Source organism: Rattus norvegicus, chromosome 9 (assembly GCF_021556685.1).
Source record: "Rattus norvegicus strain SHRSP/BbbUtx chromosome 9, alternate assembly SHRSP_T2T, whole genome shotgun sequence".
Taxonomy (NCBI): Eukaryota; Metazoa; Chordata; class Mammalia; order Rodentia; family Muridae; genus Rattus; species Rattus norvegicus.
The window spans coordinates 33,432,623-33,445,092 of record NC_141542.1 but is presented as its reverse complement, the minus strand read 5'-3'; the positions used below and the strand labels follow the sequence as shown (position 1 = coordinate 33,445,092).

Here is a 12,470-nt window from a genome sequence, read left to right as displayed (position 1 = left end):
GGACCAGACAAATTGTCAAGTTCCAGCTTCAGTAAGAGACTGTGTCTCAAAAAAAACAAAAGTTGATGACTGAAGAGATGGCTCAGAAGGTAGGAGCACTTGCTGCTCTTCCAGAGAATAGGAGATGGGTTCCCAGTGCCTAGACTGTAGAGCTCACAACTGCCTGTAACTGCAGCTCCAGAGCATCCAATACCCTTTTCTGCTTTGCAGAGGTACACACATCTGCATACATACATACTCATACATGCACACATACATACACACATATACATACATATGTACACATACATACTCATACATACACACATACGTATACATACATAAACACATGTACACATACATACACATACATACTCATACATACACACATATGTATATATGCATACATTACATACACATATATGTACACATACATATATTACATACACACATATGTACACACATACATATATACATATACACATACATTCTCATACACACATGTATGTATACATACACACATGCACACATACATACACATACATATACATGCACACATATGTATATATACATACATTACACACACATATGTACACATACATACATATATTACATACACACGTATGTACACACATACATATATACATATACACATACATACATACATACATACATACATACACATACACACACATAAAAATAAGGTAGAGAGCAATTGAGGAAGACACCTCCTGATGTTTACCTCTGACCTCCACATGCAAGCTCACATATGCACACAGATACATGCACAGGTACACATATACACATTGTACACTGTTATAGAAATACAGAAAAGTATTTACCTTAAGTAAAACAAACTCTACAAATGCTCTACAAAGTGATAAGGGGTGATAGAGCTCGGTGTGGTGGCTCTCAGCTATAATTGAAGGAGGAGGATCTGTGAGAGTTCAAGGCCAGCCTAGATCACATAGCTTGCCCTCTCTGAAAAAAATAAAGAAAGGAAGGAAGGGAAGGAGGAAGAAATAGAAAGAGAGAGGAGGGGCGGGAGGAGGCAAGAATGGAAGGGAAGGTAGGAGACATTACTGAACCTAAAAACCAAGATGGAAATTATTTTTCTTGCCTAAAATTGTTATGTATTATACATGAAAACCTTGATTAGATCTCGTTTTGCTGTAACTTTTATTTTTAGAAAAGATCTCTCTACATAGCTCTTGCTGTGCTAGAACTCAAAAGGTAGACCAGGCTGGCCTCAAACTCGCAAAGCTATACCTGCCTCTGCCTCCTGGGTGCTGGGCGTAAAGTTGACACTGCCCATCTGGCTTACTTTAACTTTTAAAGACTTAGAGTTAGCATAATGTTTATGAAAAATGATTTGGGTTATTACTGAACGTATGTTTCTATGCCTGGCAAAAAGAAGTATTCATCACTGGACTTTGCAGGGTGGCCTGTTTGATAGCTCTGTTGCTACAGAGAGTCCAGAACCTTCTAACACCATCTTTATTACCCAAGAGTACCTGGTACTGAATAGATAATAGACCCTGGAATGTCGTCTTGCCTCAAGTTTCAGAACAGGATGCCTCACAATTTCCGTGCCTCCTTAAGCTTCTCCTCAAGGTTGAAGTTGATCCTCCTAAAGTTGATCCTTGCTTGCGTTTTGCTTGTAGAACTAAGCAAAGCTGCTCGTTAAGCAGAGCAGTGCGTTTTGCTGCGGACTTGCGGGAAAGCGTTCTTCTGCCCAGTGTGCTCACGGTTATTAAACTGCGTCAGTAGCTCCTTTCTGGTGCCATGAAAGCAGAAGGAAGCAACAGGACGGCCAAGCTACAGGAAAGAGGCGGGATTGGATTATCCAATGCTTTCCCCATGGCCAGGGCCTCAATTCTCTGCATACTTGTCAAAAGCCCTGGGTGTGTAGTCGCTAGATACATACACAAATAGTAAGCATGAATTAATTCACAATGACGTTTCCCTCACCCTCCTCAAGGAAGCTAATGTGTGATGGGGCCCCTGGTGCCCAGCAGGGACCCTGGGATTGCAGACAAGGACTTACTCCCTGGAGAATATCATACGAGCTGTGTTGAAAGCAGAGAAACAGTCAGATGCGAGCAGTGCTCAGGCATGTGTGTGTGGTGTCAGGCGCTGACCAAGGTGTGTCCTGAGAACCATCCTTCGCATGAGTCACCACAAAACCAAAGACAATTTACTGTCATCCAGACACTGCAAGGACAGAGACTAATAACGTATGTAAAATATAGGGCTGGGGCGATAGCTGAGTCAGCCAGATGCTTGCTGTGCAAACACGCGCACTCAAACATAATTTCCCTAAACTCACTCAAATGTGGAGGGGGTTGGGGGGATGGGGGACAAACAAACTGACTTGTACGAATTATCCTCTGACTGTCATACCAAGGAAATATATTTTAAAATTGAGTTTTAGGGGCTGGAGAGATGGCTCAGCGGTTAAGAGCACTGACTGCTCTTCCAGAGGTCCTGAGTTCATCCCCAGCAACCACATGGTGGCTCACAACCATCTGTAATGGGATCCGATGCCCTCTTCTGGTGTGTCTGAAGACAGCTACAGTGTACTTACATATAATAAATAAATAAATCTTTAAAAAAAAAAAAGGCAGAGGCATCACCGCAGCCTTAAAAAAAAATTGAGTTTTAAATAAAAATTGAGATGGAATAGCATGTCATAGAAAAGCACAATTCCTAAATATTACTTTCTTTTCACTCCTTTTTAACTATCTGGAGATTAGACAGAATCTCCGGAAAAGTCACAAAGGCTAAATAAAATGTACCAGTCTAAAGCCCGCCCTGGGCTCTGGGAAGAGCTTCCTACTCCCCCACAGTTTAGCAGAGACGGTAGCACAGGGGAGACCAGAAAGCAAGGCTCCAAGACAAAGGTCCTAGGCTAGTCGTGACGCTCTGCCATACACTTCAGAGAGTATTCCAGTGCAAATTTGGACAGGACAGACATTCATAGTGTGCATCATCCAGCTTTAGAAAATGTAAACTGGATATTCAGGATACCCCGTGAAACGGGAAAAGGATCAAGAGACTTCCTCATCTGGTACAAGTAAAGACTCTAGACCTACCCCCGGAATTAAAAAAAAAATCAGAGCCTTAATATTCATATTCATACACACAACCCACGGACTTGGAGAAAACATTGACACTGTGCCTTTAACAAAATGTCGTGCTGGGGAGCTGGCAGATGAGCAGCTCCCTGTTACTCATCGAAGATGTTCTCATCCACCCTACCAATCCCACCTAGTCTTTGGTCAGACTCGGACTTCCTCAGACAGTCTTGTCTCTGATTCCAGTGGCCCCGCCCCGCCCACCCTGCCCCGTCGAATTCATTGGTTGGGAGATGAGAGCAGGGCTAGAGAGACCGATCACTGGGTGAATACAGACAACACAAGCGTAAGACCAAGGTTTGGCTCTCCAGGACCCAGGCAAATACCCAGCATGGTTGCGCGCACACACACACACACACACGCACACACACACGCACACGGAAATTCTTCATAGCTTAGTGTACAGAAGAATCTGATATGAAAATGGTTTTAAGTATATATCAGTTTAAAAAATAGTGATTATGATAAAAATTATGAAAAAACTTGGGAATCTGGGCGGGGGTGTGGCTCAGCTGGTAGAATGTCTGCCATGTGCTTGAACCCCAGAATCACATAAAACCAGACGTCATGGCACATGCTATAATCCTAGCACATGAGAGGGGGAAAGATTAGAAAATTCAAGGTTATCCTCATCTACATAGCGTTAAGAGTCCAGCCTGGGCTACTTAAGACCCTGTCTCCAAAAGAAAAATATTTCCAAAGTCAGAATAACATCATGAACTTTATATACGAATTAGATTGAAGCCAATCGAATCAAAAAGAATCAACCTGAGAAACATTTGAGGGAACTCAACAGTTCATGCTGATAAAGGAAAAACACAAACAGAAAGCCAGTAACTGTAAGTTAATCTTCCCTTGTCCATTAGATTAGCTAGGGAGACATCTAGGAAGTCAGTAAAGTACACTTCCGGGTGCTGCTGTGAGGACTTTTGCAGAGATGATTGACACCTGGGTTAACAAATCAAGCAGGGAAGACACACTCTGAGCATCGGCAGTGCCCTGTGAGGAGGTGGAAGTTTCAGATGGTGGAAAGGGGGACAGATGGAGAAGCACACGGTGCAGACCAGCTGGGTTCCTGAGTCAGAGTCTCTTCTATGGGCTCCTCGGCTCACAGCAGCACCTCTTCAGATGAGCTTCCTGGCCTTCAGCCTGGGCCTACATCATTGGTCCCTTTTGGTCAGCAGATGGTGGGAGCCTATGTACAACTCCTCCTCCATGCACAGTGACTGCAGAGAGGGGGTTACTGTTTCTTTCCTCTGGAGAACTTGACTAATAGAGTAGTAGAAGTATGAAATCGATAAAATAGACAAAAGCAATGGTTGTTGTGGTTCCTGAAAGACAGAAAATGTAATTCTAAAGTACACACACACACACACACACACACACACACACACACACACACACACACGCTGACATACATTCAGAGCTGCTTGGAAGAGAATGAGAGGGAAGATGGTTTGCATCAACAATGAACAGGTGTTGGACATTGAAAATCAGTCTCCATCGAGACTATCTTTGAAAACAGATTTTTTTTTCTGGAGAATAGAGCTATGTGTGTGTGTGTGTTTTTCAAAATCCTGCTTCAGCAAAATGTAATAAAAAGGAGATCCTAGTGGCCGTAGCGGGCCACTAGAATATCGTTAATCCCAGCCCTCAGAAGGCAGAGGTGAATTTGAAGACAGCCTGATCCACATAGCAAGTTCTAGGCTAGCCAGGACTACATAGAGACGCCTTGTCTCAAAAGAAAAACCAAAGCAGGTTTTTGAATTTTCACTTCACCCTTATGATATTTTATGTTTTATAACTCTTCTTGTGAATGTTAGGAAGATTAGAAAGTAGTGTTTCTTAGAAGCAGAAAATGAAATACAGAAATATCTTAGTTTCATTTGAGCGTCTTTTTCCTATTTAGGTAAAATTAAGTTTAGTACTTTTAATAGAAAATATAAAAAACATAACTCTATTTTCTGCTTTGTTGTATATTTAGGGGAAGGAAAGTCAGGCAGGGATGGTATTTACGTACTTACAGTCAGTAATTTTGATGCCGTTCATCAAGCGAGAAAATAAAGAAGAAAGAAACCTAGGAACAGATAACAGAGAGATTAAGATAATATTTGGGTAGCCCTTGGCTTGCTTTGTGTGTTTCCATGATGCATTTTCTCCCTGAAGCACTCCTGTTAATCCATCATTATCATAGCGTAGGATGGTCTGTACTTCACCAGAGGAGTCCCAAGACCTTGTGCACAGGACTCAGACAAGGACTCAGAAATGGAAATGCTCAGCATGAAAATACAAGATGAGAGGCTGGATAGACTGCTCAGCAGATTAAGGGTGTGTACTTGCAGAGGATCAGAGTTCAGTTCCCAGCACCTACATCATGAGCTCGCAATGGCTATAACTCCAGTTGCCCACAGTCCAGAGACAGTATCCTGCCAAGCCCAGCATGATCCTGGTGGGAGCAGAGTAACAGGGCCCCCAATGTGAGCCTCCATGAACGTGGATGGCTATTGTTGACTTAAGGCTTATTTGTATAATATGTACATATTTCACATTCCTCTGAGGAATGTCCTGTTAACCTTAATGACTCCATGATAATCCAAAACAGCTAGGAGGTAAAGATGTGGCTAATGTCTCAGCAAAATGGTAAACACTGGGATCTAGGACAACCCTTAAGGCTATGGGAAAGAGCTCTAAATACATGAGTTCAAAAATATATAATTTCTCAACTATGAAAAATATAAGGATGCAATATGAATTATGAAGGGCTTCATGTACCTAAAGGAACAAAGGCAGCTACACTATGAGCCAGCTTGTCAGAAAGATACAAAGGCAGGCAGATTCCTGAGTTCAAGGTCAGCCTAGGACAGATTGAAGTTAGGCCCAGGTATGGTAGAAATGGTAATTTCGGGGCAGGATCCCACCCAACTACCTTATCATTTGTGCTTAGCAAAGGCAGACAGACCTCTGAATTCTTCTGCAATGTTAAGCAAAAGTATACGTTTGCTGTCTCTTAGGAGTAAATGACTGGATTGATATGTAAAATAAAAGACTGAACCTGTGTTCTGCAGAAGATGAGCTATCCAATTTTTTAGAATAAAAAGAGAACTGCTTCGGAGAACTGACAGACACAGAGACACAGACACACAGATACAGAGGCAAACACACAGACACACACAGAGGGGCACACACTCCCAAGCAAGCAGGACATGGACAGAGAGATCTCTTAGAAGAGCAAGCAAGCAGAAGATAGACAGAGAACTCTGCAGAGAGAAAGCAGAAGAGAGAGGGAAGCAGATTGGAAAAGCTGTGTCAAGTAGAACTCAGCTTGGATCCACGATTTGACCTCAAGTCATTCTTTTTGCGGCTCCCATTCACCCCTTCTCTCAGAGCCCCTCTCCAAGTGGAGGCTGGTCCTTGGCAGCACTCGACCTCCAGGAGTATAAGCACATACATGGCATACAATCACACAGACATATACATAAATAAAAAATTATTTTCAAGGTCACAATTATAGTATAATGGTCATGAAAATACATCTAAAATACATCTAAACGTGTGATGGTTGGCCACAAACAAATGATTCCTTTCTACTTACAGATATTTGTAAAAGCATTGTATGCAAATCTTTACATGGTATACATCCTCAAATCTGTGCTCCTTGGTAAGGAATGACCAGTTCTAACTTTACAGAATGAGAACATAGAAGAAAAAACCTTTAAGTTGCAGCCAACTCCAATTACAAAACAGAAGACAGAATGATGGACTCTTGACTCAGTGGCTTAATGATTACCCTTAGAAATGCAAACTTACTCAGCAAGCAATTTTTTAAAAAATCAGGTCACAAGTTGGAGTTGTGAATTTATATAAATTCATCCATCCTGTATCTAGTTTCTCTTATCCTTCCCTCTCCGTGTGTGTGTGTGTGTGTGTGTGTGTGTGTGTGTGTGTGTTAGGGTTTTACTACTGTAAAGAGATACCATGACCAAGACAACTCTTATAAGGATAATATTTAATTAGGGATGGGTTATAGGTTTAGAGGTTCTGTCCATTATCATGAAGGCAGGAGCTTGGCAGCAGACATGGTGCAGGAGGAGCTGAGAATTCTACCATCTTCATCTGAAGGCAACTAGGAGAAGACTAGCTTCCTGGCAGCTAGGAGGAAGGTCTCCAAGCCCATCCGCACAGTGACGCATTTCCTCCAACAAGGCCACACCTATTTCAACAAGGCCACACCTCCTATGTCCAAACTGTCATAGTGAGGAAATATGGGACCAAACAAGACCAAAAACTAACTGCACAAATGCCAAAGTGCATATTCTCGTCTGTTGTCAAAGCTCTCTTCAGATCTCCAGCTCCTTTCATTTTTGTTGACTACAACAATCTTCTTTTTCCTTGGCTGGTTCCACTCCCCATTAGCAGCTTTCCTCAGAAGGTATTCCACAGCTCTGGTATCTTTAATGCCTTGGTGTATCCAAGGCAATTTTAATCCAGTGCCTGGGATCCACACACAATCTTCTGAATTCCTCCAAAGGGCTTGGGTCACCTCTCTATCTCTGCCCTCTGCAGCACTGTAGGATCTGGTTGACTCCACTCCACTGCTGCTGTTGTTCTTGGTGGTTACCCCATGGTACTGGCATCTCCAATATGTTAGGGTCTTCTGCTACAACTAGGCTTCACCAACAGCCTCTCATAGGCTCTCTTCATAGTGCCAAACTTCAACTTCTTTACATGACCTCTTCAGTCCTGGGCTATCAAATGCAACTGAGGCTGCACCTTCACCAGTGACCCTCCATGGCCTCTCACAGTGCCAAGCCTCAGCTTCTCTCCATAACCCCTTGAAGGTATCAACCTTCAAAACCAGTGCCACCTGGGTGATGCTTACACATTACCAAGTCTAGCTCCAGCACAAGGTAAAACCTTGGCTATCTCTTTAACACAGTTTCTTTGTGCTTTCAGAAAACTCTTCCCAGATTTCACCTCAGTGATGCTGGTCTCTTCTTAATCACTAATTTCCACTATTTTCTTAGCTCCAGCTAACCAGCAGTCCCAGTAGTCCCTTCTGTTCTGGACTCTAAAGCCAGAGCCACATGACCAAAACTGCCGAGTTCTGCTGCTTACTGGGACTGAAACATGGCCCTTGTTCTATTATATCACTAGCTTTTTGTTTTCCAACTCCTTCACTGCCTAAGCTTGTCTGTCCTGAAACCTGCTCTGTAGATTGACCTTGAACCCAGAGATCTACATGGCTCTGTCTCTTGAGTGCTGGAATTAAAGGCATGTACTACCACACCAGGACTTAAACTTTTTTTTTTTCATCTAGAACTTGCTCTGTCCCAGGCTGTCCGTGAACTCAGAGATCTGCTTGCCTTTGTCTCCTGAGATTAAAGGTGTGTACTACCATGCTTGGGTAAGCCTTTCATGGACATTGTTCCTCTGTCTTCTAGTCTCAAAATATGTATCACAAGTATGTCCTCCATTTCTGATTATAGTTCATTCCAGATAAGAAGTCCAAGTGAAAACAATAACCAATTCCCTTGTTGAACTACAAAAGCATAAACAATAGGTTTAGATGGGTGGGATCTTGTCTCAAAGTCACCACTCCCTTAATCTGTTTCTCTCCCTGAACACAGGACTCAGCTCCTTTTCATTTCCTGATACCCCTATATTATTACTTGAACCATACATTTTGTATTTTTTTCTTTTTAACTTTGCTATGCTTGATCAGAATGTTTTTTTCTGAAACTAAACTGGAGAACAAAGTTTCTGCTGGGCTCTTTTGAGACTTCCTTTGACAATGCAATTGATATGAATCTCTTTACCGTAGCCTCAGACTCTTCAGACAAGGGCAAAAAGTAGCTACATTCTTTGCCAAAATACCACAAAAATAGCCTCTAGGCCACATATCGAAATTCTTCTCCACTGAAACCCCTTAGACCAGGTCTGCACAGTTCAAATCACTCTCGGTAACAAAGTCTTCAAATTCCTACTAGGATAACCCATTAAGCCCAACTTAAAGCATTCCATGGCTTTCCAAATCCAAAGCCCCCAAATCCACATTCTTCCAAACAAAAGTATGGTCAGGCCTATCACAGCAATACCCCAGTCCCTGATACCAACTTCTGTCTTAGGGTCTTACTGCTGTGAACAGACACCATGACCAAGGCAACTCTTAAAAGGACAACATTTAATTGGAACTGGCTTACTGGTTCATTATCATCAAGGCAGAGGCATGGCAGGATCCAGGCAGGCATGGTGCAGGCTGAGCTGAAGAGTTCTACATCTTCATCTGAAGGCCACTATGAGAAGCGTAGCTTCCTGGCAGCTAAGAGGAGGGTCTCCAAGCCTACTGACACAGTGACATATTTCCTCCAACAAGGCCACACCTAATATTGCCTCTCCCTGGGCCAAGCATATTCAAACCACCATAGTGTATGTCCTTCCTCTCTCCGTGTCCTCATAAAGAACATTTAGATGAGGAGTAATGAATAATTACTTATGGTTAATTACTTTATAAATGAAAATAGGAAAATTTCCCTGAATTGATGCTAAATGAAAATCTTTTCTAACTTGGGAAGTGTCTCTTTCCTCCTAAGTTCTCCATATTGGCTATTCATCTTCTGCTTTGGTCATACTTTTTTTATTACATGCACTTTAGTCAATGTGTGTGCATGCATGCACATGTGCGAGTGTCTATGTATGTGTGTGTGCATGTGTACATGTGTGTGTGTGTGTGTGTGTATGTGTGAGAGAGAGAGAGACAGAGAGAGAGAGAGAGAGAGAGAGAGAGTTTGCGTGCGTGTGTGCGAGTGTCTAAGGACACCTGGTGAGAGCTGGTTCTCTCCAACATACTGGGTTCTAGAGATCAAGCTCAGGTCTCCAACTTTGCACAGTTTCTCGATGACCCCACTACTATTCTTGTCTAATATCTCCTTTCTCTTCATTGTCTTTTGCCTCTTGCTGGAGTGCATCCTTCCAAGATACTTTTCATGAAGATCACTGTTAAATACCTCATCTCTGTGTCTAAAAATGCAAAATGTGGCTTCGGTTCTTTGTAACTGAAGGAGGAAGGATCCGGCCAAGTCCGCCATCGCTTTTTCTGGTTCAGAGGAGAACTTAACTACAGTTTAGTTCTTGAGCGAGGAATGGCTTCCTTGGAAAAGTTGTCCAGAAGGACGCAGGGCAACTAAGGCATAAGCTACATGGCACTCAGTTGAAAAGCACACAGCAAGACAAAGACCCCACCAGCATCCTGAAGGGAAGCAGAGCTTCCCACATAAGTCAGTGTTTAAAGAAGTGATACTTAACGTCTAGACTTCAAACAGGTGCATACAGACTAGGACTGTGCCTAGCATTCATGAAGTAAAATGCCCACAGATGTAGCCAGTGTTTTGTACTTTCACAAGAAGCCCTAGAACCTGAGCCAGTATGGAAAACTTGCCCCTGCAAGGTCATTTGCTGACTCCCAGTATCAACTGGATCTTCACCAGTTTATCTCCCCACCCCACCCCACCCCCACCCCACTTTCCCCTTTGCCTTCTCCCCTGACATGATGCCCTGCATTGGGCCAGAGGTATGAGCCTCCATTGTGTGAGCTCCCCACAAGAAGCCCCACAGTCACAACCGGTCTTTGGGTATCGGTGCCCAGCCAAGCTCAGCTCGCACAGCACCATCGGCTCCTGCTTTCACGGCTAACAGTGAAGTGCACACAGATCACACCAACTCTGTCTTCTAAATGGCTGGAGTCTGAGTCAGGACTGGTCTCTGGCTTTTCTCATCAGTGTAGGGGAGAACAGCTCTCTCGCCTCATGCTCTTCCTCTCCTGTCTGTTGCTTTGAGAAACGGGAGGAGCTGCGTATCTAGCCCCGACCCCTCCCGGTGTCTGTGTGTCAGATCAGAAACTTCCAAGAGTCAGTTCTCTCCTTCTGCCTTGTGGGCCAAAGGGATTGAACTCAGAGCATCGTGCTTGGCAGCGGGACCTTTACCCATCTCACCAGCCTAAAATGTAATCGTTTGAAACCCTGGGACAAAGTCTCTATCTCCTACAACTGGGACAGGATGCTGAGCAGAATACTCTGCAGTATTTGCTGATTACTCTATTCCGTGCACTGCAATCTGGATGGACCATTCTGATATCGATAGAGTTGTGGGTTTGTTGCCAAACCTTTTACTTTGTGCTTTGTGCTACAGACCTTTCCTATTAATAAAAATGAATTATTTCTCACCATCCCAGTCTTTCCAAACAAAGAACTATGAGGAAAAATAGTTTCAATAATAAATATATGGACTCTGGTTGACCAACAGCCAGATGCACTCATGTTTAGCTGCTTGGGGGCTTGTTTTGTTTTTATGATGGAAGAGTAGGTTAGATTCCGGATAGCATTATTATTTTTTGTTATTATTATCATTATTACATTGTCATTATGGCTACTAATTACTTGCCTGGGTATGTTTGCACCTCAACCAAACTTGTCTGGAATGCCCTTTCCGTGATTATCATGAGTGCCACCACATGAATAACAATATGCTTGGCCTAACGCTTTGAACTACAGGACAGCAGCTGACCTCACTGGGCCCATAAGCCCTCGGCACACACACACACACAAATGTTAAAGTCTAAACAGGAAGGAAGAGTTGGGCTCCCTCTCTTAATCCAGAAAAGCAAAAAACAGTGGCAGCTGAAAGAAGTCATTCCTGATTTAATGGCACAATAAGATTCCAAGAGAAACTTGTGTGAAAAAAAAAAAAACAACATGTCTGGGGCCCAAGATCAATGAAGATTTCTGGAAATAAGACTCAGACACTAGTATTTTCTGTACAAGTCTTTTGTGTTTGGTATTGAGTCATTTTGACACGAGGCACGGTGACCTGGGAATGAAGGGATCTCTGTTAAAGACTTGTCTCCATCAGATTGGCCCCGTGGGCATGTTTGCGGGCATTTTCTTAATTGATAATTGATTCAAGAAGACCATGGGCAGTGCCATCCACCCCTAGGTAGGTAAGCCTGGGCTGACTGAGAAAAGTAGCTGAACGAGCCAGGAAGAGCAAACCAAGAATCAACGTTCCTTCACACGATCTACTCTAGTTTCTGCCTTGACATTTTTCTTGACTCCCTTTGATGCTGGCTGGTATAGAACCCATAGAGTAAATAAACCCTTTTTGCCCAAGATAGTTTTGGTTGCTGTTTTACCACAGCAAGAGAAAGTAAGCTAGAGCATCCCCATTCTGCATGATGCAGGCAAATGAGAGCCAAAGTGTGTGGACATCTGTGTAAGCTGCACCTTAACTGTGCTCGTCATTAGCATTCTTAGGGAAGAGCCAACTTTTAGCACTTTCCAACTGACATTACCATGTGAAATT

General features: G+C 43.1%; 1 protein-coding gene across 3 annotated transcripts in view; it reads right to left on the bottom strand.

Moving 5' to 3' along the window:
* Positions 1-12,470, bottom strand: part of Adgrf2 (adhesion G protein-coupled receptor F2) — a 51,317-nt gene that overhangs the window by 35,581 nt on the left and 3,266 nt on the right. Inside the window, exons 2-3 of one of the 3 annotated variants that reach the window (XM_087565122.1) lie at positions 5,141-5,193; positions 1,535-1,797 (exon numbers count right to left, since the gene is read on the bottom strand). The gene's annotated coding sequence lies outside the window, so the exon portion shown is untranslated. 3 annotated transcript variants of the gene reach the window in all.